Source organism: Megascapheus bottae, chromosome 26 (genome assembly GCF_031878675.1).
Source record: "Megascapheus bottae isolate mThoBot1 chromosome 26, mThoBot2.hap1, whole genome shotgun sequence".
NCBI lineage: Eukaryota > Metazoa > Chordata > Mammalia > Rodentia > Geomyidae > Megascapheus > Megascapheus bottae.
In genome coordinates, this window is record NC_143534.1 from 16,353,138 (window position 1) to 16,381,099 (window position 27,962).

General features: G+C 39.5%; 1 long non-coding RNA gene across 2 annotated transcripts in view; it reads left to right on the forward strand.

Annotated features, from left to right (window-relative positions):
- The window catches only part of LOC150046000 (uncharacterized), a 368,029-nt gene that overhangs the window by 264,655 nt on the left and 75,412 nt on the right, over positions 1–27,962 (forward strand). The window lies entirely within an intron of this gene.

The following is a 27,962-nucleotide window of genomic DNA, read 5'->3' on the forward strand; positions in this document are numbered from 1 at the left end:
AAACTAGCCCTCTATCACTTGGAGTCACAGCTCCACTTCTGGCTTTTGGGCTGGTTAATTGGAGATAAAAGTCCCACAGACTTTCCTGCCTTGGGCTGGCTTTGAACGGCAATCTTCAGATCTTAGCCTCCTGAGTAGCTAGGATTATAGGCATGAACCAACCTCCTCCAAATCCTGCTAAGGTCTTCCTTTTAAATAGACTATACCAAAAAATAATTGTCATATAGAGAGTTCATGTTCCACTTTCTGTGTTTTAGAATTTAGATTTGTAGACTCATTTTGAATGGGAAAATTTTGCTTTTTTGTTTTTGAAGTTTCTGATCAATGATAACATTAAAACACAGAAGATACATGTGCCCATTTCCTGGTCATGAAACTCCATCCATGCCTGCGGAATTCTTGATGTGCCACGATTTCAAATCAAGTTTTGGGCATTGTAGTCATTCATCCACATTTTATTGTTTCTTGTGTTCTGGCATATTTTAGGCATTATTATAGTGGTAAGGATTCATGGAAAAACAAAGACCTCATGAGATAACATTCTAGTGGAAGAAAAAATGAGCAGTTAACATATAAGGTGAGAGAAGATAATAAGTATGGTGAAGGAAAATGAACAAAGAATGAATGAATACTTGAGGTAGTATTGCATAAAATAATCAGTTTTTATTGGGAAAGCAAGGGAGTAATGTGCTTGGAGTGGCGAGGTCATTTCATTCGATGGCTTTTGGAAGAAGCAATAGAGGCACAGAAAGTAGCAGCTTGAGGATAAAACTAAATAGATACCATGTAGAATATGATAGAGAGAGAGAATACTGGAGGATAATTCCAATGCCTGTGCTTTGGAGGAAGAGGCAATATGTCAGGAAGGGACAGAGAAAAAAATTGAGTTGTTATTGGTGGTGGTGCTGGTACTGGGGTTTGAAGTAAGGGCTTCACATTCTCCCTTGGCTTGTTCTCTCAAGGCAACCCCATGAGATACATTTCTACTTCCTGCTTTTGGATTAGTAATTGGAGATCAGAATTTCATGGGATTTTTTTTGCTGTGTTAGCTTTCAAATTATGATCCTCAGACCATAATCTCCTGATTAGCTAGGATTATAGCTGTGAGACACCAGTATCTGGCATATAATTCATTTGAAATGCCTAATAGGTACCCAACTTGGGCAGTTCAGATGTGGAGTGCCTTCTAAATGTGTGATCCTCGGATTGATGCTACTGAGAGATGATGGAACCTTGAGAAAGTGAGGCCCACTGAGAGACTTCAATGGCTGGAGATCTGCATTGAAGCATACTTTGACCCTTCTCTGTTTTCCTAGAAGTCCTGTTGCCAATTTCCAGGTCCTTCTGCCCATCACTCATCATACTCTCAAACCTAAATAGCCTATAAATCCGTTCTTCAGACTGCTGTGAATTTTTATTATACTGTGTTCTCAGACCAGGAGACTGTTTTTAAACATAATTTTCAAATTGGACTTCAGAAAATGAAGTGGACCAAATTCTAGCATTTACCACAAATAAATGCCTGCAAGTTCATCCCATTAAGGAGTTTTTAATTAAAAAGAACAACCCACAGGTGCCTCGTTGTTCAAGCATGCTGGAACATTCAACAGCCTTTGGAGAAAACAGAATAGTTCACTCCATGGTTATCATCCTCTAGACAAAATTAACCCTCGCACAAGAGCAGAGCTGCCCATTAGAGGCTCAGGTAATTTTGCTTGAAATGCTAAGAGCACCTCATTTTCATTTCTTGAAGTCTCCCAGAATAGCACAAGAAAAGGCACTCATGGCCTAGATTCTCCCATTTCTTCCCAGCACCATCATTTTCATATGAATTTCAAAGAGCGAAAGCTGGCAATACCACTGTAGGGCAAAACTAGCAGCCAAGTAAACATGGAGAGGATCATTTTGCTCTTGACTATGACACTGCAATGGAAGAATGATTCATACACCCTTTCTGGCATAAACCAGTATGGACACTCTGTAGAACATAATTGCTTCCAATAAGGATTTGTGGGTGATTTGCATAAGATTTCACCACACTTTCAATGAATGAATTATCATCTCAGGATTTCTCATGCTTTATTAACTTAGGATGGATTTCAAAAGTCAGTAAATTTTATTCCTCAGGCTAGGAGAGTCTCTCCTTTGTCACTACTTCTGAGCTGCTGGTCAAACATAGTTCATTGGGTCACTATGTTTATTAAAGGAAAAGACGACAGGACTGAGGCAAGATAGAAAGGAGCAGATGTCAAATGGCCAATTAAAGAAAGCATTTGCTGGAAGCAAAGCTCTATCATTAAAAATAATGCTTAGCTCTAATTAAAATAGACATAAATTTATATATGCCTCTGTATAGCTTGGAGTCCAGGGCCTCTGGCTTCTGAATCAGAATCACCTCCCGAGTAATTTGATCAGGATCTGAAGGTGGAATTTAATGGTATAGCATATGTTTAACATGCGCAAGAATCTGGGTCCAAGTCCAAACACTGCAAAAAACAAATGTGGAGATCTAAGACTCGGAGATTTACATTTATGGTTAATAGTTCACTTGTTTGTTAACTGCCCAGGAATTGATGACTCTTCTCACTCAATCATTTTGTAAAGAACTGAGCTGGGAATAGTGATACACATTTGTAATTGCAGTCATTTGGGGGATAGAGATTGGAAGGATTATAGTTCAAAGCAATCTCAGGCAATGTTAGCAATAACCCTTCTCGACAAACAAACCAGATGTGATAACACATGTCTATAATCCAAATTATGTGAAAGGTATATTCTGAGGATAGCTCCAGGCAAAAATTTTCCCTATGTGGAAAAAAATAACTAAAGCAACAAAAGGCTGGAATGAGGCTTCAGTAGTAGAGCACCTGACTAGCAAACATGAGGACCTGAGGTAAAACACTAATATAGAAAGGTGCTCTTGGCTAGGGTTATACCTGTAAGCTTAGCTACTCAGGAGGCTGAGACCTGAGGATTGTGCTTTGAAGCCAGCCCAGGCAGGAAAGTCTGTGAGACTCTTATCTCTGATAAATTACTCGGGAAAATAAGAACTCTTTAGTAGAGAAAAAAGAAAAGAAAGTGACAGAAATGAAGGACACGAAGAGAAAAAGGGAGCTTATGAAAAGTCATACATCAGAAATGCCACTTAGACTTTTGTGCACATGGATATGCTTGTTTATACATACATATTTACCAAAAAAATATAAATATGAGAAAGATTCATTATTTTTAATTACATTTTGTTGTAATTAATGGAAAGGTTACATTATATTCACCAGATAGAAGGTGCATTACTTCACATACATTGCTACCTGAGAAAGATTCATTCTTGTAAGATACCTATGGCCCATTAAAAATACTCAAGCATACATCAAAATCATTGGGAGCATTTAATTTAAACATAAGGGAACTAGTGAGTAGACCTCAGGCCAAGATGGCGGAGTGGAGGCAGGCTAAGAGGACCTGATAAAGAAGGAGAGGGATTATGAGGCTGTGTACTTGGAAACTTCTTTTCAAGGCTAGATTCATTCCTTTTCCTGGTTCAACCATGAGTTTGTCATAACTGACACTGAATCTTATCACAGCTCAGTTTGTTTCCCTGAAAGTAAGACAAGCTGAGGCAGTGAAAAGCATAGGAGACTCCCTGCCCATTTGTAGCTCCCAGGTTGTCATAGCAGAGGCCTATGGATTGGGAATCTCTGGATTATAGGATCACTAGGATCGTTTTGCTCTGCCAATGTTAAATGCTTCTGGAATGACTCTTTGCCTCTGGCATTGACTTTGACTAGGAGCTTCTGTAATCTACATCATATAACAGTAGGCATTAAACTCCCTAGAAGTAATGACAAGAATGACTTTGGATGGAATTGTCATTATTGATTGGTTGGTTGGTTTTCTGACCTGGAGTGAAATAAAAGCATTTTCAGTGTCATATTTGGAAAAGTAATAACAACAAGAGCTCTTGCTAACTGCATGCCTTGAGCATCTTTTACTCTAGGTACCAAGGGTTAACTGCAAATCTATAGTTGCCAGCCTGTGGCTAAGGTGAAATGTGGGGTTCTTACACATAAAATGAGCTGTTACTTTTCCCATCATTACATTGCAAGTCTTCTAATACAAAGAATAAGTTTACCAATATGGTAGAGAAGAATTTCTAAGAATTACACCATTTTAAGAGATTAAAAAATTACTAGGCTAATTAGACAGAAGGGTAGAAAATTACTAGGTGGTTTCTAATTTTTTTGGCAGCCAACACAAAAAGTCAAGGTCCAAGATTTGTAAGCGTTTCCCTTCTGAATTAGAGTATTTTAGACTTTCAAAGGTATGTGTACTCGTTGCCATGTGTGCTTTGAATACTGGAATTTGCAACCACAACTCTGGCTGTCATTTGTCTGTGGTAGGGATGGGGTAAGCTGAAGTGGATATGCCTACTGAAGCTCTGTTCCTAGAAGACCTCACAGCTCTCTCCTGGCCCTGTGAAAGCTACAGAACAGAGTCATACAAGCCCTCTTGACTTTCCTGACCTTCTTGCTTTCTTCTTCTTTGATACTTTTTTTCTGGAGGTCCTGGTACTTGAACTACTCAGGGTCTGATATTCAGAATGCTTAAAGCTAGCATTCTGCTACTTGAGCTACAGCTCTACTTCTGGCTTTTGAGTATCTAATTTTGAGATGAGTCCTATGGACTTTCCTGTCCAGGCTGGCTTCAAACTATGATCCTCAAATCTCAGCCTGAGTAGCCAGGATTACAAGTGTGAGCCAATGCCACCTAGTAAGAAAGAATATATATATATATATATATATATATACACACACACACATATATCTTAACATTAGTTTAGTTTTCACATACATACATTGAATATTATATTATGACTGTCTTCACCCACCCTTGCTCTCTCCATTTGTCTAAATTGAGGGGATGGTGAGATTTGGAGAAGCATGGGAGAATGAGGAAAAGGTGCCACTGAGCAAGATGCATTGTACTCCTAAAATGATATGTTGGATGGAAACCTCCTTAACAGCTATGTAAGAATAATAGAAATGAATTAATTTTAAAACACATTAACTCTAAATTCAGACTAGCCTTCGTGATGAGAATCTTGCTGGTTTTCTGGGTGGTAACAACACGACTCTTTGCCACCGACCCAGTTGGAATGATTCCTGACCTTCCCTTGTAGTGCTTGTTCTATGGTTTAACTCCCTTCAAAGTGGGAGACTCCCTGCTGCTCATAAAGGTCTTATTGTTGGATGACAATATTCCAGAGGGCAACGGGGTGCTTCTATGCAGCATCCAGCATACTGGGAAAGAAAAGACTCATTGTCCCTACTAGGTGAGGAACCTGACTCTTCAGAGACACTGATGGGAAGTACCTTATACTATAACAGCCACGGGACCTGCACGACAGGAATATAGACTGGAAAGTTTCAAGTTAACCTAGGTAGAGTGGTAAAACATAAGTGTGTGCACATGTGTGTGTTTGTGTGAGTATGTGTGTGTTTGTACAGTTGTGTGCCTGCATACAGAGTGTGTTTGTGGTACTTATTTTGTGATTTAAGAGCAGCTCTGTGGCTGGCAGTGGAATCCAAGGAAGTTCATTGCTCCCATAGAGGAAACTTCCAGTCTGCCACATTATGCAGCAAAGGGGACTTTGCAGAGGTGACTACAATCATAAACCTTAAAGTGGGAAACAATCTTGAGTAATCTGAGTGGTCCTGATCTAACCACATGAATCTTTAAAAATCAATGAAAGCTATGGGTGAAAGTTTTTTATTTTTATTTTTTATTTTTTTTGCATTTTTATTGTAATTAGTAAAAGGGTTACATGATATTTGCCAGATAGAAGGTGCATTAATTCACGTACATTGATACCCTTTCACATGTCTTGGTACCCATTTCCCTCCCCCCCACACCCCCCACCCGTCTTGGTTTTCCCCCCTTCCCTATCAAATTTCAAATAACCAAATACAAATAAATTCAATATATCAGATAACAAAGTGAGATACTATAACAATATGAGATAACCAAGGGACAGCAAAGGAGATGAGAGACAACATAGTACATTAAGGACAAGTTTCTTCAGAGTGAATTTGTGGTCATGGTGGTGTTTATGTATTGTGGAAGAGACAGACATATAGAGAGAGAGGGAGAGGGAGCGAGGGAGAGAGGAAGAGAGAGAGAGAGAGGAGAGAGAGTTTTTATATGTTCAGAACCTATAGGAAAGGCTTGCAGACTAGAAGTCAAAGGACAGATTACCGCATTTATCCATCTGAAGGCATCATAGAAGCAAAATTCTTCTGATCTGATCTGAGTCCTGTTTCCTTTTTTTTCTTCAACTGATTAAATGAAGCCCACCCACACATCTGGAATAATCTATTTATTTAAAAGATAATATTTTCCTAAAAAGTTTCACGGCAACTTTGAGACTGATATTTGAGGAAATAGCTGAGTGCTATGGCCTAGCCACATTACTACATAAAATTAACTCCCAAAATTCATTTCTTTATAATTCTTTCTCATTGACAAGGTATCACTAATAACTCTTTCCATCTCATTCACTAAACATGTATTTCATTCATTTTAATAGTGGTGTACCTTTTATATTTTGAATAACAGTATGATGTATCAGTTATTTTCTTAAACTTTGAGGTCCATTTTTCCTCCAGGAGCTTGTAAGAGAATCTCTTCCTGGTCCTGGCCAGCCCAGGGGATGAGTACTCTATGGTCAATATTGTGGAATAGAATGGATTCCTGTGTTTCCTTTAGTTTTCAAATCTCTGAGTATTTATGGATGTGATCATTTATTTATTAATCTTCTGCACTTAACTTTGTGAATTGCATTTTGAGACTTGAATGATATTTCTTGCTTCTTTTACAAATATATTTCTGTACTTTTAAAAATTTATATATTACAGAATTTCATTGTGAATCTCTCATGTGGTTTGTAAATATTTTTCTAGCCACTAATTTATGCTTTATTATTGTTTTTAGAAACATTTAACATTCTACACTTAAAAAATTTCTGCTGGTCTGGAGGCTTGATCTCTGTCCCTGAATTTATATGCTCTAGGCTAGCATTCTGTCCCTTGATCCACAGCTCTACTTCTGGCTTTTTGGTGTTTAATTGTTGATAAGTCTTACGAACTTTACTGCTTTGAAAATGTGATCTTCAGATCCCAGCATACTGAATAACTATGATTACACGCTTGAGCCACTAGTACCCAGCTTAGAAAAAAAACAACCCTTTTTAATAATCCAAATTTTATAGCATTAGAGATGCATGTCTTAAGGTCTTTCTCATTTTTGTCTTAAGGGTCTTAAAATACTCTAATATTTTATTAGATTAGTAGAATTAATTTTTGCATTTAATTTGGAATCAGGTCTAAATTACTCTCCTCAAAATAACCATTTCTAGCACCATCAGTGGTGCTAGAAAAATTTAGTAAACCTTATTAAATTTCAATTTAGGAAAGACAAAGCCATATTTCCTCCTATAAATTTAAAGATTGTTTTGTCACATGTAAATTTCCAGTGGGTTCTTAGATCTTTTCTTAATTCTCTCTTGATCCATTTGTTGGCTCTAGTTCAGGTTTGATGAAAGAAAACGTAAGTAAAGAAGTTTTATAGGTGGCAACACTTCCTGGCAATCCCTCTGTAAGTTCTTAGAGACTTACTTTTGTATGCAAGCATCCTATTATTTCACTCAGTTCCAAAAGCAAAGAATCTAGATGGTATCAAGGCAAACATGTACCTCTGTAAGATTCTCCTGTAGTTACATTGTATCATGCGTCCTCTAGGAGAGACACAGTGCTACCTGTCTCATTGTGACTCTTCCTAGTCAAGAGAAGCTGCTTATTTGCTTAACAATGATCACAACTTATGTGGTTGCTTCAAGTTGATGAATCCTCAAGGGAAAGTCCCCAACCTGGTCTGGGTAATTCTACTGTACTCATTTTAAAAGTACCAAACGAAGCTGGATGTGATTGGAACATAACTGTAATCCCAGTGACGTGGGAGTCAGAAGTAGAAAGAGGACATTTTGAGACCATCCAAGAAAAAGCCACAAATTTTAAAAAGGGTGAAAGGACTTGCGGGGATGTGGCCTAAACGGAAGGATACTTGCCTACAGGAGGGCCTGGGTTCAATCCAAGTGGAGCTGAAAAATAAATGCAAGTGAAAATACACGAGAACATTTATATTACCTCGAACTTCTTTCTTTTTTAGATGAAGACACATCTTCATATATACCTAGTGGTATACCACCTTTTATTATGCCAAGGAACAAAGAATTCCTTTCATAATGGGAGCCCAGGTCAAGGATAAGGCTTGAGTTTTGCTGGGTTCCTGGGACAACAGATTTCTCCCTGTTCTGCCATCTCTTCAAGCTTTAGAAGGACAGTGCCAGACAGCGTTTCTCTGCTGCTTTCCTGGCTATTGGCCTGCTAATCCTGGTCTGACAAGAGTATTTCCAAGCCCTTATGTTCCTTACGCTCAAAAGCCTTGTACTGTGTGCCACCACCCAGGTGACATACATGAACTTGGCATTATAATGCTCTTGTCTTTGGCTTAATCGCAGGATGCACTTTAATACTTTTCTTCCTTTCTTTCTGGTTCAGGCCTGATTGCTTTTTTTTCAATCCATACCACAAGTCCTGACCACATGGTTTTCTTTGTGGCTGGGAAAGCAGCCCAGATGTCCAGTTGCTTGTTTAAGCCAGGCTTGACATGAAGGATGAGAAGACAGAGCAGCGAACAGGCTGAGTAGAGCATCTGCAAAGATTGCTTTGACCCAAGGGCATGGTGACCCCAATTTCACTGCTCACATTATGCCCAGGGCTTTAGGAAGAGTGGAGAAGGAGAGAATTTGCTGGACTCTCTTCTTCTCTGTATAACTCTTTGTGTGGGAATTTGAAAAAAAAAAAAAAGTCTCCATCTGCTACTAGATCAGGAATGTCCTGGCTGTCTGCCTGGGTCAGGATGCATTGGACAGTTCCTTGTTCTATTTGAAGCTGACATTTTCCAACATCTGCAGCCTAGATATTGAGCAAATGAATGGATGTCAACCCACACAGGGAGAAAAGTCTTTGTTTCTTTTGTGACCTATCTCAGATCTTATGATCAGGCCCATACTGTGTCTTTCTTCTTAGCAAGAGACCCTATTTCTGAGGCTTCCTCAATTGGATGTAATGGTTAATTTTTTAAGTGATTATTTGATATCACAAGTTGATACTTTCTGGCCATATTTTTGAATAATTTCTGAAAAAGAGTTCACTTCCCTGTGGAAACACTAGAACGTCTTATAAAAATAGACCTGTTCTAATGTCAATTTTTCTGCCTGAATAAAAGTGAATGAATATTAAATATGGCTTCAGGCTGTCTTGTCATTGGAATTAAGGATTCTCTTTTATAATAAATAGTTCTTAAAAACACAAATTTCACCTAAGCACAGTAGTGAGCCTCTTTTTTTTAGGGGGGGGGGTGGTAAAATGTCTTTTCAGTCCTTGAGATGTTGGTGTCAGTTTTAGAATCAGTATCCAGTGATCTTTTTAAAGGTGGTATGGCCACCTTCCTGGGAAAAGTGCCCAGTAGCTAAATGGGGACTAGATGATTCTTCCTAGTAGGAAAATGGCACATGTCTTGGAAGAAAAGTGAGTCACTTTGGGCACTACTCCATTGTTATTCTCTTGACTCACATATTAAGGAGTGCTAAAGAATCCTGATGTGTAAAAGGAGCCCCAGACTTAGCAGCTGACTGGGTTGCTAGTGGGTGGCTCCACAGTTACTTGCCAGCTGTGTGACCTCCAGCAAGATATCTATGCTTCCAGAAGCCACACTTTTATAGACCACAGAAGGGACAGATAAGACTAACTTGGGTTTCTATACTGTTACACATCACACCATGATGTGCCTCCATTGGTTGTGAGGTAGCTAAATTATTACTACTGGAAGTAACATCCTGACATTTGTAATTTGTGTTTGAGCTGTAGGTAAGTTTAGCCCTATGATACCATTCTCGACATATGCGCTTCCTTGCATGGGGGAAGGAGGTTAGAGAAAGAACATGAGTTATGGTTGTATAGTAGTCATACTGCTTGCAACTCCAAGTTGTGTTTAGAAGGTACTTCAAACACACAAATAGAGCCTTTGATAAATGATCAATGTCTGTTATAACTAAGACAAGTGCCATTGTCACCCAGCACTTCAGATGACCAATTCTACTACTTATGTACTTATAAAATGTTCTTATGAGTTGGACACAGTGGCTCATACTTGTACTGCACAGGAGGCTAATATGTGAGGAGCTTGGTGCTATCTATTAGCAGAGATTATGGATCAATCCTGATAGTATCAAGAAGAAAGGTGACACCAGGCGCTGGTGGCTCAACCTGTATTTCTAGCTACTTAGAAGATTGATATCTGAGGGTCCTGGTTCGAAGCTAATAGGAGAAGAAAAGTCTGTGGAACTCATCTCTAATTTACTATAAAAATCCAGAAGTAGAGCTGTGACTCTAGTAATATAGCACTTGCTTTGAGCAAAAAAGTGAAGGACAGTGCCCAGTCCCTGAATTCAAGGCCCAGGATTGGCAAACCCCTTCCCACCAAAGGAATTTTTTTTGCCAGTCCTGGGCTTTCAGCTCAGGGACTGAGCACTGTCCTTGGGCTTTCTCAAGGCTAGAACTTTATCATTTGAGTCACAACACCACTTCTGGCTTTTTTTTCTGTGTATGTGGTACTAAGGAATCGAACCTGGGTCCTCATCCATGCTAAGCAAGCACTTTACCACTAGGCTAAACTCCTGGCCCTGAATTTTTTTTTTGCCAGTCCTGGGCTTGAGCTCAGGGCCTGAGCACTGTCCTTGGACTTTCTTAAGACTAGAGCTCTACCACTTGAGCCTCAGCACCAGTTCCAGCTTTTTCTATGAATCGAACCGGGGACTTGGTGCATGCTAGGCAAGCACTCTACCCCTAGGCCAAACTCCCAGTTCGCGAGCCCTAAATTTTTTAAAGAAGGAAAATTAAGGACATCACCAATGAGTTGTTTACGTGTTTATGTTGAGGCTCACCACTGTGCCAGGCCCATAGCCACAGCACTAGCAGTCCTTCTGACAGACGTGCGTTCCACGTCAATTTTTAGTCAGCTTTTCTTTCATAGACAAATGACTTACATGTTCCAGATTGTTTTTCCTTTTAACAGTAAAAGGCTTTTGATATATAGGCAGAAGCTCTATGGCTTGCACCATGCCTCTGAACCTTTCTTTCGTTTAGTTTTTACTGTGTGTATTTTTGAGGCAAGCTCTCATGTTTGCCTAGGACCATATGGACCACAATACTCCTATTTATGCTTTTCATTGGACCTGGTGCGAGGCACCACACTTAGTCTTTTTTGTTGGGATAGGAATCTCAAGACCTTCTTTTGGCTCAGGCTGGCCTCAAATGGTGATCCACCTAATGTCAACCTCCTGAGTAGCTAGGATTGTAGGCATGAGCCAATGTGCCTGGCTTGTTTCCAGATGTTTATGCTTTGTGTTTGCTCTAAGAAGGAGGAGACAGCTCTCAAAAGATGAACACAAAAGAGATATTCCAAGTATTTGGTGTCTAGAACTCACTGGAGCAGTAGGGTGGAACTAGGAATTTTGGGAAATACTAGATGAATAGATAAAGTCAACATTGTCATCTTCCAAGAGGCCAAGGCTTAATGGGAATAAACAGAATTGAATGTTCACAAACTGAGTCTTGGCAGGGCAAACAGGTTTCCAAATACTGGAGAGAGATAGAGAAAAAAAGCTTAAGTCTCATTTTCAACTCTTAGGAGAGCAATTTTGCTTTTAGATTCTGGAAGGTAAAGGAAGCTGCAGAGGCTGACTGGGCTGTTTGTATCTCCAGACCAATCTTCTCCCCACCCAAGATTGTCTTTTACTAGCCTTGCCAAGGCTGCAAAGAGCTTCATTTACCAATGCAGTGTATCTCTACTGGCTGGTGTGCACATTAAGGGAAACAATTAACACATTCATTAGTTGTTTTTCCTTAATTTTCTATTTTCAAATCTGCTTTGCCTTAGCCCAAGCACTTTCATGAACTCACTGAACATGCTTCCAGGTTTTGAAGTGTGAGATTTGGGAAGATAGAGCACTTAGAAACCAAGCAAAATGGTCCATGCCTATAATCCCCCACATTGAGGAGAGTGAGACAGGAAGATTGACAGTTCGAGAGCAGCTGGACTACAAAAACCCATTCAGAAAACATAATACCAACAAAACTATATAGTATTTGAGAAAATCACACCAACTAAGGGTTCCATTTCTAATAAACTTTGTATGCTGCGCAGACCATCTTTGTGCATCAATGCACGTTTAGTTTTAAGAATAGAAGTTGAAATGGAACTATTCTTCCTTTTTTCCCCTGGCATTTGTCAAAATCCAAGTCACTGCTCATTATTTAGAGATGACATCCCTGTCATTTTCAGAATGAAATAAACCCAAGTTTACCCCATTTTATGCAAATAAACAACCTAAAATGAAGTACCCATAAGTGACAAGAAAATCTATTACAAAGCTTGTGCATTTTACTCAGAAATACAGAGCTTCTTAGGGACTAGAACACGTGTAAAGAAAATGAAAGCCATCTGGGCTCCATTGGCTCACATCTGCAACGCTACTACTCAGGAAACTGAGCTCTGGTGATGTGTGGTTTTAAGCCAGTGCCCGTAGAAAAGTCCATGAAACTCCTTCTTCGATTAACTAGCTAAAAGCCATACTAGAGATATGGCTCAAGTAGTAGAACACCAGTTGTATGCATGAAAGTAAAATGAGAGCTTGAGTCCTCTAGTTCAAGTTCTGTTACTACCAAAGCACCAAAAAAAGTCCCCCCTCCAATTAAAATGGAGCCAGATTATTAGCACTGTGTTAGTTCGAGTTGAGTCAGAACAAGACAAGGATGATAATCTGGAGTCTTGAGGGGACAGATAACTTTCCATATATTAACACCCTTTCAGAGAACTGCCATTACTACTCATATGTCTAATCCTGTCCTTTTAAGAAAAGGAATCAAATTACATTTAGTACATTGTAGCTTGAAAACAGCTTGAATCATAATTAATGGGTTGTTGTTACTCTATTTTTGAGGCATATATAGCCCAGGTTGGCCTAGGACTAGTAATTTTTTTGTTTCAGCTTCCTGAGTGCTGAGATTACAAGCTTGTGCCACCATGCCCAGCATGAAAAAGTCTCTGTTAATAGTCAATTAAAAAGATACTTTTTTCTGAAGTGACTCTTAAAGAAACACAGTTCACATAAAATCAGTTTATTTTTAATGCAAAGATGCCAGATGAAGCATATATCATTGAAAATGTTGGACCCTACATGACTTGATATTAGATATTGCACTTCTCATTTTAAATGGGAAAATGGACTTGAACAATATTTGAGTTTTTCTTCAGCCAGTATGAGATCCTATTGCCTTTGCTGTTGTTAATTTCATTCTCTGCCAGATTGTTGAAGGAAAATTAGGAAGAATCCATTGCTGTTATATCCACTCACCATCCATCCATCCATCCATCCATCCATCCATCCACTCACCCATCTATCCACTCACCCATTTATCTACCCACCAACCGGTCCATACTCCATTTCTTTTCTTCCTCCTTCTATCTCTGCCTTCTCTCTCTCCTCTCTCTCTCTCTCTCTCTCTCTCTCTCTCTCTCTCTCTCTCTCTCTCTCTCTCTCTCTCTCTCTCTCTCTCTCTGTCTCTCCTCTCTCTCTCCCCTCTCTCCCCTCTCCCTCTCTTCCTCTTCATCCTCCTCCTCCTCCCCCTCCTCTTTCTCCTTTTCCTCCTCCTGTCTTATTGCTCAGAATTGAGCTAATAAAAGTATTCTTCCCTTTAGGTAAATGCAGATTACAAAAGTTCAGTCTTCCAGCTTTGCAAGGTCCAAGGCAAATTGACAGTGCAACATCTAGGCCTACACAAGCAGTATCCCAGACAGATTTTGATTAGTGGCAGTGGTGGAGCAAAGATGCACCTGCTGATAACTGAGCCCCTGGCCTGTGTTGAACACTGCACCTTACGAGGTGAACATGTAATGTGCGCTTACTTCAATCATATAGTGATATCTGCAGTGCTTTAGGAAGTCCTTTTCTGTAATTCACACAACCTGGATTCTGTTTGATATTAACCAATCATATTTTGTTTCTCCCTGATATTTACCCACCTGTGGGTATCACCTTCAGCCCCTGGCTTCTCCTATTCCATTTTGTGTCATCATGGTCCTCACCATCTAGTAATTCACCCTATGTACTCTCTAGGAAAAGCACTTGTATTCATATCCCTTTCTCATCACTCCTTCTATTAGCAAGACATAGCAAGGGGTTCCAAATCTTCATAGGTCCCTAATCTAAAGCAATGATGTAATTATCTATATAATCTTGTTGAGATGTTTAAAAATATCAGACATGAAACACCCATTCCAGATCTATTATACCTGGAGGTGACATCCATGTCACATTTTAAACTATCTTGTTCGTTCTAATGTATAACTAAATCAAGAACAGCTTTGCTTATTTTCAGTGTCTCCATCCGTCACTATTACAAATAATCAGACATAAAGAAAGAGGGAACTGTTCTAAGGTCACTTCGTAGGAGAAAGGGAGAAAGAGCAGGGAGTTGAGAGGAGGAGAAGGGCAGTCAGCAGCAGAGGAGTTAGCACTGTTTGCCAGAATGTTAGGAAGGAGCTGATTCAATTTTACATGACTCAAGGAAAAGAGAGATTGGTTTCCATTTGAACTACTGTTTCAACTTCCCATAAGTTCTCCCCATGAAATACTTCTATTATTATTTTTCTCCGCTTCGTTTAATTTTCAGACAAGGTCTCACTGTGTTGCCCAGGATGGCCTGAAAAGTGCTGGGATCACACAGTATTAGATATGTATTATACTTTATGATTCAATACTGCTCTATGATGCTGTATGATTCAATATTGCTATTGGGTTCAATATTGCTATATGGTGGTGTTTCCCGAGCATAGCTATGCAGGTATCCCTAATAAGTCAAATGCCAAAATGCATATTGGCATTCTCATATCTTTTGGCTTCCTTTGAAAGCATCCTTCTGCAGATATATTGGAACCATGCTTTTTTCCCCCTTTGATATGTCAGTTTAATCTTGCTTCAGGTAGAAAAGAAATAGATTTAAAGAAATATGTGCCTGGGCAGAGATGGTCACAAAATTCTCATGCTCTGTTTGATGGCATTAGAAAAAGTTGACTTATGATGGGCTAGGTTTGGAGTGAGAGGCAGCAGATGGAGTAGAAAGGACTCTGGCTAATTGGGAGCCTTGCTCTGTTTCTAAGTGATTTGATCCCATCAACTCTCTAACCTTTAAAGGTCCACCATTTTAAAAACTAGAATGAGGGAACGTGTTAAGACTATGTTGTGTCCCCTTTAGAAGTGAGTGTCTATAGTTTTAAGCTCATGTGCTACCACCTACCTTTTTCTTGGCTTAACAACGGACTGCCTGTCCCATTAAAATGCCTCTTGAAGTGACACTAACATTTATAAGACCGGTAGAAGGTCTTACCTGGAAGCTAGGAATTAGTACAAAGAAGCCCCAGCCGTACGACTGCAGATGTGTGATGACTGACTTTATGTTTCAGTAGGATTTTCTACTTCTAAATTCTTTATATACTCTGCTGTGTGAACATCTATTTATCATTTGTTTAAACTTTTCTATGTCTGTTCCCTTGAAACCACAGTTTAATATCTTCCATCCACAAGTGGAAATCTGTCCATGGCAAGAAGTATTAAATATGGGGTGAGTAAGCCAATTCTGTTATTGGCGTGTCTGCCCAGATATCTAGAGAACTATATTTGCATATATATGTATATATATATATATATTTGTGTTGAGTAATTACAGTTTCCTTAAAAGAATATTTATAGTTTTCAGTGATCCATGTATCTTTGGCAGTGTGAGATTGGTGCAAAATTGTGTCTTTAAAAATCAAGAAGCTAATTCTCTTTGATAACTTCTGAATAAATGCTTATTCTCACAGGCTGTAACATTATATATAAATTGACAGTTGAATATAAAACAGGCTTTTGAAATCTATTGTCTCTGCTGTTTGCATCTGTTTTAGCGGATACTGAATAAGCACACACACATCAAATATTTATCTTGTAACGAACCTTGATGCACAGCAAGGGGGGTGGTTTATGGACTCAGAGAAAATCTTGGTTTATAGCCACATAAGGTTTTGCTTTTCCAGTGTTTTTGCACATTCCTACAGAGTCACCATGCCTCTGATTGTCCAGGGCACATGTCACAATAAGGTCACAAATGCCCCCTTCCTCAGCAGGAAGAACGAAACAAAAAGATGAGTAAGCACAAGACATGCAAGAGAAAGGTCGATTAAACTGACTCTGCATTTTTTTTAAATTTTTGTAGGGGAGGTAGAGACATATTTATACACCCATGTTATATGTGTATGTTGCTACTGGGACTTGAATTCAGGGCCTGTGTACCGTCCCTTAGCTTTTCACCTCAAGGCATGGACTGAGACTCTAGCACTTGAGTCATACTATTTCTGGCTTTTTAGTGGTCATTGGGTATAAGAGTCTCCTAGACTTTTCTATCCAGGCTGGCATCCTACTGCAGTCCTCACATCTCAGCCTCTTGAATAGCTAGGATCACAGATGTAAGCCACTGGCTCAGAATTCTATTTTTTTTTTGCCAGTCCTGGGCTTGAGCTCAGGGCCTGAGCACTGTCCTTGGACTTTCTCAAGGCTAGTACTCTACCACTTGAGCCTCAGCACCACTTCCGGCTTTTTCTATATATGTGGTACCAAGGAATCGAACCCGGGTCTTCTTGCATGCTAGGCAAGCACTTTAACCATTAGGCCAAACTCCTGGCCCCTCAGAATTCTATTTTAATAGTACTTTCTAATCTGTAGATGGGGATGAAACATGAGTATTCCAACTATGGCTTTGGCTTGCTCTTCTTTTTTGCATAAAATGGTCAGAATCCATTTTTCTTTTTATTTCCATTCTTTTATTTCCAGAGTGATTCATTGCCTCAGATATATGAGTCAATCATTCACCCAGTAAATATTTAGTGAGCATTTGCTGTGTTGTCGGTTCTATTTTAGAGGTGAGCCAAGCACTCTTGGGTCTGCATGCTAAGGCAAAGACAGAATAAACGAAGGAATGAGGCTGGGACAAAGCCCAGTGATAGAGTGCTTGCCTAGTCTGCACAGAGCTCTGTTTCTATCCCTACCACTACAATGAAAAACAAAAACAAATAAGAAACAAATCCCTGAGAAGTGTGGTGTGCCCAATGGTAATAAATGTAACACAGTAAAATAAAGCTGGGAATGAGGTTCTAAAATGTATTGACGTGTTGCTAGTTTAGCGCATTGAGAGCTGGGAGCTCGCCTAGCCATTCATGAAGTCCTGGGTTCAATTCCTCAGTACCACATACTCAGAAAAAGCTGGAAGTGACAGTGTGGCTCAAGTGGCAAGGTGCTAGCCTTGATCAAAATGTGTCCAAGGACAGTGCCCAGGACTGGCAAAAAAAATCACAAATAGAGCAGCAGGAGAAATTTTCACTGAGTGGATATATAGGTAATGGGTTGATGGAATTTAAAATCAAACCAGGTGTTTGTCTGGGGGGGAAATGATGGGGTTTTGTATGGAACAGAGATGTTCAGTAGCGCTAGACCCTCAAACTATTTTGGAGGTAGAAATGGCAGGATTTTCTTCCAGATTAGGAGTGGGGTATGGATGAAAAGTGATCAGAATGACTCCAAAAGCAAAAGGGGGAGAGTATCTATGTAGGGGCACAGAGAGGACTGTGAAAGTGAGTTTGGAGAGGATAGAATCAGGAATTCTGTTTCAGAGCTGCAATGTTGGAAATCTTTGTTGGGCATCCTGTGTACAAATCACAGGTGAAGCTGGGTACTGAAGTCAGAGCTCAAGGTCAAGTTTTGGGATGGTGACATACATTTGAGGGAGGCTGTCTTTATGTGATATTCACGGCAGCGACTGGGTGAGTCCTGGGAAGGCAGTGGTTCTCAATAGATGTCCACTTTCCCCTTCTTCAGTAGGAATGTCTCACCCATGACATTTATATATCAGTTACAGCTGTGTGTGTGTGTGTGTGTGTGTGTGTGTGTGTGTGTGTGTATGTGTATGTGTGTTGGGGCCTGAAATCAGAGTCTTGAGTTCTTGCTCAGCTTTCTTAGTCACAGCTCTACTCTATAAGCCACACCTCCCGACTGACTCTTTGCTAGTTATTTTGGAGATGCCCAGGCTGACTTTGAACCATAATCCTCCAGGTCTTAGCTTTGTAAGTAGTTAGAATTACAGGTGGGAGCCACTGGCACCCAGGTCAATGAACCTTTTACAAGTCAATCCCTCTAGCATTTTGCAGTAGTAATATGAAACTGATTCTTGCATACACATCAGGAAAATGAATGTGTGAACAGTCTTGGAAATGCAGTGTTGGTGGGCAGCTTGAGGTCATAGCTTCCATGTCACACCAGCAACAGCAGCAGTAGTGTGTGTGTGTGTGTGTGTGTGTGTGTGTGTGTGTGTGTGTGTGTGTTGAGCCATAGTCATTCACTTGCCTAGTGTAGAGGACCTGGACAGGCAGAGGTAGCGAGGGTGGCTTTTAAACTACCAGGTGAATGGAATGGAGGAGAGATGAGCCACGAAACTGTGCACAGCAGTGTGATTAGAATAACGAGGCAAAGAACATTTGCTAGGTGTGGGGCGAGAGAGAGGGCACGAGAGAGAGAGAGAAAGAGAGAGAGAGAGAGAGAGAGAGAGAGAGAGAGAGAGAGAGAGAGAGAGAGAGTGTGAGGGAGAGAGAGAGAGAGAGAGGTGGGCTCCCAGAGAATGTGGTGGAAGTGGATACTTGGAAGTCATACTCATTGGTCAAACTTTGTTGATGATCCTGATCTCTAGACTTTATGTTGGCCTGAGCCTATTGGCTGTTTTTGATGAAAGGTAAGCATATTCATTTCTGAATTGGATTTCACTTTGAATGCGCTTAATTAAGTTTTCACCCATTAAAATTAGTTAAGTTATGCAAAAAGGACCATAGCTTTGAACATTAGTATGCATTCTTTCACTTGCAATTATGAAATGAATATATTAGTGTGTAATCTAAAAACAATTAGTGATTGCTAGACTACATTTCAGTAATCTGTCTCTTGTAAAGTAATAAATTGCCAAAGACAGAACTCAACCATCCTGAGCACTTTTTAAATATTTATGCTTCTTTTTGCAACCCCAGTGGTTTGAAGAAATGATGACAAACAACCTAATGTATGTCTCTGCCTATTTTGTAAATCACTTTAATTTTGCTAGATTGCTGAAAAGGGATTTGCTGTGGTTAAGAAACTTTGGGAAAATCTAATTGATAATATTTCATTATGTAAAACTGATGCTAGAGCTATAAAATGTTTGACTTTGATAACATTTTGTCTGTTACCCTTGGATAATTGCTCGTGAATGTAGCTGCTCACACCTGTGCCAGTCACCTCCCAGTCTTTCTTGAATGCTTATTATCCTCCCTGGCATTGTTAAACTTTGTGGGTAGCCATGAATGTGGACTGGACACTTAGCTTGGGTGTAACAGCCGAACCAACATAGAATCTAATCCCAGTAACTGAGTTTGGCTGGCTGAAGAAGGCCCTTTAAGCCAATTTAAAAAACATAAAACCAATCAACTTGTTGATTAAACTATAGTCAAATTGTTCCCATTGCCTCACTTTTATTTTTCTATGAATTTTCTTGGATAGCATCATTGGCAGAAGTTTCCAGAACTTGTTCTGTGTCTGGAAGCTACCCAGTTCACAAAAATCTGTTTTGTTGTTGTTGTTGTTGTTGTTTTTGGTTCTTTGCTCAGATAAGCCCAACTTAGTTTAATTGCTCTGAGGAATTTTCTGTTTAGTGGTCTCATCAAAGTTAAAGCTTTGTATAAATTTACAAACACATTTGAAAATGAAAGGGGAAGGAGGAGGATGCAGGCAAGAGTTCATTGTATATACCACAGAATTAATACATGCAAGGGAAGGGGTTAACAGGGTGAGGATGTTGAAGCAGCAACACAGACCAAGATGCATGGTACACAAATGCTTTGTTAAATTGCAAAAGAAATTTAGTACGTAACCTAAAACTGAGTGAAGGAGTGGGCTAGGAGGGGTGGTGACATTGATCAAAATGCGCTGTATTCATAAATTGGTGAATGGCAACTCCTATGAACAATTACCAAAGATAATGAAAATATTAAGGGCTGGGAGCGTGGCCTAGTGGTAGAGTGCCTGCCTAGCATGCACGAAGCACTGGGTTCGATTCTTCAGTACCACATACACAGAAAAAGCTAGAAGTGGTGCTGTGGCTCAAGTGGTAGAGAGCTAGCCTTGACAAAGCCCAAGGACAATGCCTCGGCCCTGAGTACAAGCCCCAAGACTGGCAAAAAAAATGTTATAAAGGAAAAAAAAACCACTTTTAAAAAGCTCTGATTTGTAGGTGTTTGGAGTTCCTGTTAACAATGAAAACACTACATGGTTGCATCAGTTGATTAATTAGGAACTTTGGGAGCTTGGTCTTCTTGGTACGTGTAGCTTATATTTGAGATTAAGTTAAAAACATCCATTTTCGTTAAGGTCCTAAAGCCTAAGACCTGTCAACCCCAGACTCCAGAGATTTACTCTGGAGTCTAAGTGAGCCTATTTTGTTTGTTCTACTCTGTTATTCAGCTAGTCCTGAACCAACTGCTGGAAATTCTGCTTCAATACTGTGCTTGTGTATACAGGCCTTTAACAAAAGTAGGATAAGTAGTGTATGTGGCATAGAGTACATTCTTTCTGTTTTAATTAGAGTAAAGCAAATCTACAAACCATCCTCTGTTTTTTCACATCATCTATCCCTGAAAGTTTAAATCAAACAAGGGAAAAACAACAAAAAACATAAGGGATTCCTGTATTTGTGATTCCTATATTTGTGTGTGTGTGTGTGTGTGTGTGTGTGTGTGTGTGTGTACTGGTACTGCACCTTGAACTCAGGGCCTAGGTGTTGTCCTACAGCTTTTTTGGCTCAAGGCTAGTAATTCCACAGTCTGAGTTTCACTTCTAGCTTTATTGTGGTTAACTGGAAATAAAGAGTCTTGTGGACTTTTCTGCTTGGGCTGGCTTTTGACCACAATCCTCAGATCTCAGCATCCTGAGAAATTAAGATTTCAGATGTGAGCCAGCAGCACCCAACAGGGCTCCCATTTTTGTAGAGAAAAAAAATTTAAATTCTTCACCTTAATGTTCAGAGGCACAGCTTTCATCTTCAGTGGTGTTCATTCTTCATAATTAGATATAGTTCTGTGTGTTCAGTTGAGCCTAGAGATTTCCTATTTGAGTAAATACTTCATATCCCTCATCAGGTATCTGGGAGATCGCATCTTTCTGTTTTATTTGTATAAAATAATAGCTATGAAAGATAGATGCCAATGGCTTCTGTCTATAATCCTAGCTAAGGGCATGACTTAATAATTACATAACTCTCCTAGAAAATATAAGACCCTGGGTTCAAACTCTAGTATCACCATCCCTCCCCCAGATTTAAAACAAAGATGAGGGATGAGATGCAAGTGACTATTTTTGTTTATTGCTTTAAAAAAATTAATGAAAATAACGCAGCTAAGTGTTGGTTGGTTCCTAAGTACAAAAGGAAACCACCCATTGCCGTTTTCATTAATTTCATTTTTCAGAGCACTTTATGCTTATGACCAAACTGAGCCACAAGTAGAGAGGATTCTCAGAGAGCTCCTCTGTCTTCTCTCTCTCCCTCCCCCCATTTTTCCACATTCCGCCCACTAAAGTGATATCCTTGTGACAATCAGTGAGACTGCATCTATATATCTTTATCTCTCAGAGTCCATAGTTTACCTTGGGGTTTGGTCTTGGTAGTTTTCACAAAGGTAAAATGAGGCATCCATCATTTCAGTTTCCTACAGAGTAGCTTTACTGCCTTTAACCTCTCCCACCAGCCATGCAATCACAGATCCATTTACTTCTCCATAGTTTTGCATTTTCTGCAATGTTATGAGGTTGGAATCACACAGCACACAGCCTTTTATGATTGGCTTCTTAGTGATAAGCACTTATGTTCCTTATTTTTTTTTTTTTTGCTAGTTGTGGGGCTTGAACTCAGGGCTTGAGCACTGTCCTTGCATTTTTCTCAAGGCTAGAGCTCTACCCTTGAGCCAAAGCACCACTTCCAGCTTTTTTCTATGTATGTGGTGCTGAGGAATCGGACCCGGGTCTTTATGCATGCTAGGCAAGCACTCTACCACTATGCCAAACTCCCAGCCCCTTGTTCCTTATTTTTTTCATGAGTTCATTTCTTTTTAGTGCCGAACAAGTTTCCATTGTGTGCATATATCCTGGATTATCCATTCACCTACTGAAAGATATCTTCCATAGTTTGGCTATTATAAATAGAGCTGCCATAGACATCCATGTGTAGGATTTTGTGTGGCCATATTTTCTGTGAGTAAATGCTAATGAGTGTGATGTTTAGTTCGGTAAGAAATGAACAAACTGTTTCCAACAGAGGTTGTGCCAATTTCTTCTATTCTCACCAAAATGAATGGGAGTTCCCATTTCTCGATACCCTCAGTAGCATTTGATACTGGTAGTATTCTGCATTTCAGCTATTCTAATAGATATATGTATTGTGCATTCTTGTTGCTTTAGCTTGTGTTTCCTTGACAACATAGGATATGGTCAGTATGACTGATTACACATTCTAGATTTCTTTGTGGATATTCCTAGATATCCAACCATAAAAACATGTCAATAACAGGCACAGGAACTTTACTCAGCCTTTTGACTGCAGCTTGTCCCTTGTCAGAGAAGCAAACGGGAAAGTCATATCCATAATTCATGTCCTTTTTATCTTTTAAACCAATCTAGCTGTTACTATACTGTCAACTCAGTAGTCTCTAGAGTGAATTTATTTTAGAAGGTGAGGCAACTAGTCTCTCATTGGTAACCAGGCTGTTATCCAGGGGATGATGAAAATCAGCCACCCTAATACATAATCTCCTTTGCTTTTCCACCTGCCTCTCCAATTATCCTATGGGGAGAGGGGATGGACATGTGGTGAAATTACAGGAGTTAAACCTGCTGGCTCATCCTTCATTACTAGCTGCAAGTTTGTTAGCTTCCTGTTCTGGGGAACAGTACCACCTGCTAGATCCCAGATCTTTATATATATATATATATATATATATATATATATATATATATATATATATATATATATTTGTAATTAATAAAAGGGTTACATGATATTTGCCAGATAGAAGGTGCATTAATTCACATACATTGATACCCTTTCACATGTCTTGGTCCCCATTACCGTCCCTCCCACCCCACCCCACCCCCGTCTTGGTTTTCCCCCCTTCCCTATCCAATTTCAAATAACCAAATACAAATAAATTCAATCTATCAGATAACAAAGTGAGATACTGTAACAATATGAGATGCCCAAGGGACAGCAAAGGAGATGAGAGATAACATAGTATATTAAGGACAACAATCATTCGTTATATGGCTTTTGTTTCAATATCCTGGAGGTCCTTTCAATTAGCTTCATACTATATGGCCTTATGTATCAAGGGTTTTGCTCTATTGCAGATCTCTGCTAGTAGAGCCCAAGGTTTCTACTGATTAGGACAAATGAGTGAAACATTGAGCCTATGTTCCTTTGAGTCTAGCTTACTTCACTTAATATGATTTTTTCTAAGACTTTCCATTTCCTAACAAATGGGGCTATGTCGTTTTTTTCTGACAGCAGCATAGAATTCCATTGTGTACAAATACCACATCTTGTTGATCCACTCATCAACTGAGGGACATATAGGTTGGTTCCATATCTTTGCTATGGTGAATAATGCTGCAATGAACATTGTTGTGCTAGTGGATTTAGTATGCCCTAGATTCTGGATGGTTGGGTAAATGCCAGGTAGTAGAATTGCTGGGTCATAGGGGAGTTCTATACTGCTTTCCATAGTGGTTGAATGAGTTTGCACTCCCACCAACAGTGTAGTAGTGATCCCTCCTGGCCACATCCCCTCTAACATCTGTTATTATTTGTTTTCCTGTAGATCCCAGATCTTTAACAACCACCTTGTTCGGCAGTTACACTTAAGTGTAGGGCTTGTAATTCCTAACTCACTGCCTGGAAGTTTAACGTAAAACAGAACTGCCCCTACCTCCTCTCCTGTCTGTCTGATCTCATTATTCTCCCCTAGCAGCTTATATTTCTGCTTCTAGAGGGGAGCATTTCCATTTCCTCCAGCCAAGGAAGCAAATGCTTTCCGAGGTTTATAGTTCACAGTATATATTTTTATTTGTATTTTTATAAGTACACATTTAAAGTATACAAAGTGATGTTTATATATATATATATATATTTATATACAGTGTGAAGTTATTGCCATGGTAAAGCTAGTTAATGTGTGTGTATGGGAAACGTGACCTATCAGCAAATTTCATAGGTATAATACCGTACTACTTACTAAAAGTATCTTGCTCTTCATCAAATCAGTAGAACAGAAAGGTTGCACCCTTTGATCAACATCTCTCCATTAAAACACTTAAGCTGAGATTTCAAGAAGGGGATAGGCCTGGAGGTTAGAATTGAAGAGCTGGAACTTATCCAGGAAGAATCTCAGAACAAAGCAATATAAGGAATACATTGGAATGACAAATGTTCTCACCAGTGCATTTGGAGACCTGACCTCTGTAAGTCTAGGCAAAGAGACTCATTCATTATTGTATCTTCATGTAGCACTTGGGAGGTACTTGAGAAATATTTGTAGAGGTGAGTAGGACAGAGTCACATATAGTTGAACCAGAGAAATGTGGCCATCAGCTGGTGACTGAGCATAATTAATGATGGAGCAATGGAGAAAGGATGGGAAAAATAGATTTCACCATTCATTTCTTCTCAAATATGTCCTATGCGGCATCCCTATTTGAAGCTGTGTGCTTATATAATACATTAACCCAATCAGTTCTAAATTGAGCTGTTTTCTAAGTCATTGACATGGGGCATGCCAGTTGGCATGCCTATGTTTAATAGATCCATTGTGAAAACACAGATGCCCAGGTCATGTCATAAGGTCAAGTGTTGCTTGCTCTTTGGAAGCACTTGAGTGCTTCTGAGTGTGGGTGTTGGTGAAGACTGTGGTGCTGAGGGTGACTGTAGATACTTCATTCTCCTGATGTCAACTCTAGTGTCCACCTTCTGTTCTTTACTACTACTGCTACTACTAATAATAATAATCTGTTCTTGGATTATAGCAATTACTAGCACTGTTATTGCTCACTTTGGAGTGGATAGAAATGGATGTCTTCACATTTGAACCAGGAAACACCTATTTGGTTTCTAAAAATGCATTTCTTCGAAGGTGACTCATGTAGACACATACTTGACCCTACCAGAGAGTTGTGTTTCACGGAACACCAAAAGCTCTAAGCTAAGCTTGCTTAGTGGGGAGGAAGTGATTGCAGACATAGCCTCCGCCAGCAGGAGGGGCCATCAGGAAGTCCTTTCCTGATGGACTGAGAGACCTGCTGGGCTGTTGGGAAAGTATTTCATTTTGTACATGCTGACTAAGACTCAGCAGAGAGAAAAGTTGTGTGTGTCCTGGGAGGCTGATGCTTTTCACCCTGGAAATCATACAACTATGCAAAATCAAGAGGAGCACATCAGAGATATGTAAAGGCCAGGTTCAGGTTCATTTTGCACCTGTTCATTCTCTGAAAAGGCCTGGCTTCTGTTATTTACTGGTCTTCTCTTAGATAGGAAGGGTCTATCTTCATTAGGTTTTATTTTTTTTATTCATAGAAATGTTATTTAATGAGAACTTAGAAGGTTTTAAGGGTCCAGGAGCTAGGAACTCATTTGATTGAATTTTTAAACTTTTAACTTTTAAAAAATGTGTGGCTGAACCTGTTACTTTGAAATTTGGAGTCAAATTCTTCAGCTGCCTTAGTGGGATGGAATACTTTCTCACTCTACATCCTGTAAGGCTGCCAGTAAAGATTTGAGGCCCCCTTTGGTTTATCAGGAAAGATGACCAAAATATTATCATATATGTATTATGATATAAGTGCATGTGCAAGTGTGTGTTTGTGTGCGTGCACGTGTGCACGCGCACATCCACATGTGTATGCTGATGGGGGCTTGAACTCAGGGTCTTCTGCTCCTACTTGAGTTGCTTCTCATAGCTGGCACTCTACCATTTGAGCCATGCATCTGGACTGCATCTGTGATGGTTATTTTGGAGAAGGAGACTTGTGGACTTTTCTGTTTTTCTGGCTTCAAAACATAATCCTTCAGATCTTAGCCTCCTGCACTGTTAGAGTCCCAAGTGTGAACCACCGTTGGTTCTCTGTACATTTATTTATTTATTTATTTATTTATTTATTTATTTATTTATTTAGGCTGTCATGAGGCTTGAACTCTGGGCCTGGTCCCTGTCTCTGAGCTCTTCAGCTCAAGACTACTGCCCTAGCCCTGGGCCTGGGTGCTGTTCCTGAGCTTTTCAGCTCAAGGTTACCACCCTAGCCCTTGAGCCACAGCACCACTTCCAATTTTCTAGTGGTTAATTGGAGATAAGTGTCTCACAGTCATTAGTGCCCAGGCTGGCTTTGAACCGCAATCCTCAGATCTCAGCCTCCTGAGTAACTAGGAATAACTAGATGGCCACTATGCCCAGCTTCTGTAGGTTTTTGATACGCAGTTGGTTGAACCTATGGATGCAGAACTCAGAGTTCTGGTAGTCCAGCTGTACTTGACAGGAAAATAGATTTAGTCAGAAATTATAGACTTTCGACTTGCTATAACCTGTGTCTAGTCTTCTCACCCTGGGGACATCATTTAGCTCCTCAGAACTTCAGTTTTGCCAGTTGTAAAAAGTAAAAGGATTATAGCTAACAGCTTTGGTGATCCTATGCCATAATCTATGTCAGAACATTTCTAAAAAATTTAAAATGTTATGTAAGTGTTTTATGTTTAAGACAAGATAGAAATACAGAAAATGGATCACATAAATGCTCGAGGGAGATGGGTGATGCTTTTCAATCTCTAAATCATATTCCTTTGAAATGTTTACCATTACTGATGGCTTATAACAGTTCTTTGTTATAAAGAGTTGTTTTAAAAAAAGAAGAAAGAAAGAAAGCACAGCTGTAGGCAACCATTAGGATAAGTTAGAAGATACCTCTAAAGAATGAAAGTGTTACAGCTCTGTCCGGAGGGATTCAATGTCCATAGGCAGTGGGAAAACAGAACTCTGTTTCTGAATATAAACCAGCCCTGACATCCTCTACACTCACTATGATCATGTTGTAACAATAATTCTTAGTATTGGTTATCTCTGTCACTTGATGTTTTGATTTCTTCTAAATAATTTTTGTTTTGCTTTGGGGCTTTAGATTTGCTTTCCCTATGAAAGAAACAAAAGTTCAGAAACCGCGCCTTGGGTTTTATTTGCTTTTGCAAATAAAAAAACTTAAATATATAGAATATATTACAATTATAGCACATCATATGTAATGTGAATATAATATGATGTATAATATATTCACATACATATATAGGTACATCTTACAAAATTGTTCTCTTTGAGTTTTGTGTCATTCCAGTGGATCTTTGGTATATTTCTTAGGATTTTTATTCATAGGCAAAATTGTTCTTTGTAAGTAAAGAACAATAAACATTCTTTTGTAATATCTTTGAGCAGAATTTTACATGTACAACGCTGAACACCTTTAAATTTGAAGCTGTTGAGGAGATTCCAGACATTTGCCTTGAATTGGTTGTCTAAGTCAGCTTCAGACTCCTTGACTTAATTTTGTCTCTTTTTTTGCCAGTCCTGGGGCTAGAACTCAGGGCCTGAGC